Consider the following 2,530-nt stretch of genomic DNA (forward strand, 5'->3'; position numbering starts at 1 on the left):
TTCTTCTTGCTTTCACTTAGGAATTGGCCCTATCTTTTCTATTTTAAATAATCCTCCATTCACTTTAAACTGGAATGGATAGGGTGGAACTGCTCAAACTATTTTGCTATTTCCCAAGACACACTGTTAAAACTCTTGTTTAATTAAATTGATTAATTCTTTGTTTATTGAGAAAGAGTATGTGTGGGCAGGCACTTGAGCTGGAGGGTGGGGAAGAAGGAAAGAGAGAGAGAGAGTCCCAAGCAGACTCCCTGATGAGTGTAGAGCTCCACTCAGGACTCAATCTCAGACCCTGAGATCATGACCTGAGCTGAAATCAAGAGTCTGATGCTTAACCAACTAAGCCACCCAGCACACCAAAGCTCTAATTTAATTTTAAAAGCCTAGCTAATTTCTTTGGGGGTGGGGTGGAGAGAAAGGGAAAAGAAATAGATGGTGACATAAGGCCCTGGGACCTTTGATGGCCAGTGTGACTAGTGCATGTCCAAAACTGGGCTGTAGGGATTCCTGGGGCCTCTTTCACTGGCCTCTCCTACTCCATGTGGGGTTAAGGCAGGGAGAGAGGGTGCCACAGCCAGATTCTGTGAAGGCCTGATCTGGGCTGCTGATTTTGGGAGTCACAAGGTTTCCATCGGGGGTCTTCAACATGAGGACATGATGAGATACCTGGAATTAAAGCCTGCAGAAGCATCCCCACTGCCACCTCCAACTTCATCTGGGATGTTCTCATTCTCACATTGGTCCACACTCAGTCTCCAGCATTGGTTTTTGGCTCTAGCAGCTTTTGCTCCAAGAAATTGTAAAGGTCCTTTCAGCTGTGCTAGGTCCGCAATGTTAAGTATAAAAATTCGAAATAGCTATTCGGGTGACCTGGAGAGTTTTTAATATCTTTTTTTTATATCTGTGACCTGGTGAGTTTTGTTCCTTGCCTATTCCAACTTCAGTCAAGTGATTCAGTTGTTTATGCATGTGCTTATCGAGGGGTCTGTCCCCTGTGGATCATTGTCTAAAATATTCTATCCCTGTTTCATTCAAGCTCCAAAACCAGTATTGGAATCATAGTGCAAAACATACAAAATTGTGGTACAATAATCATGTTGAAGATCAAAAAAAAAAAAAAAAAAAAAAGAATGTGAAATTCTCTTCTAAATTGGATATAATTTCTAAAGAAAATGATCAGGAATTGAGACACTTAGACTCTCAGATACATGCTTTTAATATGTAACTGCTTGGCCTACCATAGAGATTTGTCAGACACAAGGAGAGAAGCATGTAAAGAAAAATCTTTACTTGACTGATATGATAGTCCCTAGTGTTATTATTTGTCTCTACAGCGAAGCTGTGTCGGCCTTGCTCAGGACAGTGCATCGTCATAGACAGCACACAGGCACCTCATCCTCATGAAATCACCTCCATGGATAATGATAATGACTTTGATAATTTGAAAGGGGAGCTACATAAATATATCCCCAAATATCTTGTTGGAAAAATTAAAGCAACAAGAAATACAAAGCATGACACATTGATTGGAGGAAGAATGATTGGAGCAACCCATGCATGCTACAGGAGAAATTCTGGTGTTGCTGGACAGCCACTGTGAAGTGAATGTGATGTGGTTGTAGCCCTTGCTGGCTGTCATCCAAGAGGACCAGCAGCCCATAACTTGGCACCCAGCTGATATCATCAGTGCAGAAATGCTTGTCTACAACTTGTTGCCCTCCATGGAACAGGGAGGATTCAGCTGGGGGCCATACTTCAAAATGGGACCTTGTTCCCCTTTCTGAGCTACAAGGACCAGATGGAGATAATGCAACAGTAAAGTCACCTGCAGTGACTAGAGGATTGTTTGCCATGAATAGACTCCAATTCAGTGAATTGGCAATATAACAGTGGCGTGTAAGTCTGGAGAGAAAAAGATTTTAAAATATCACTTAGGATCTGAAATGTGGTGGTAAGATCTTCATCTTCCCTTGCTCTATAGTAGGACATTTTTTCAGGGGGGGGAAAAAAAACCGTCATCATATGGATAGGACACTGTGACATATAACTGAGGCTGGCACACGTTTGGTTGAATGAATACAAGGAGCATCATTTTCTCTTAAGACCTGATCTGAGGACCAAGAGTTATGGGAATATCAGTGAGTATATTGAAATAAAGAAGAAATTGGGCTATAAATAATGTAAATGATATCCAGATACTATTTATCCAGAAATGCAGATATTAACATAAGGAACACGTGGAAAAAGGGCACAATTTAAGTATAAGAAAAGTCAGTTAAGAAACTATTGCATAGCTCTAAGGAAAACCCTGAGAGACCTGGAGGAAGGTCTGAACTAAGGCAGGACTTGATTATCTTACATACTACATATTAGAATTTTCTGTTTGGAAAGTAGGATATAAGTGCATTAAAAACAAATGAATAAGAGATTCTAGTTTTATCCATTGCTTCATACCCATCAGTCCTTTATTTACTATGTGTAAGGAAGTTCAACAAACCCTAAATTTATTTATTCAAAGATAAATAAGATT

At 40.2% G+C, this 2,530-nt stretch overlaps 1 pseudogene; it reads left to right on the plus strand.

The window, feature by feature from the left end:
• Positions 1-967: 967 nt before the first annotated feature.
• Positions 968-2,230, plus strand: LOC131813613 (polypeptide N-acetylgalactosaminyltransferase 11-like; annotated as a pseudogene).
• The last annotated feature ends 300 nt before the right edge of the window (positions 2,231-2,530 follow it).

The sequence above is a fragment of the Mustela lutreola genome, chromosome 13, assembly GCF_030435805.1.
Source record: "Mustela lutreola isolate mMusLut2 chromosome 13, mMusLut2.pri, whole genome shotgun sequence".
Lineage (NCBI taxonomy): Eukaryota > Metazoa > Chordata > Mammalia > Carnivora > Mustelidae > Mustela > Mustela lutreola.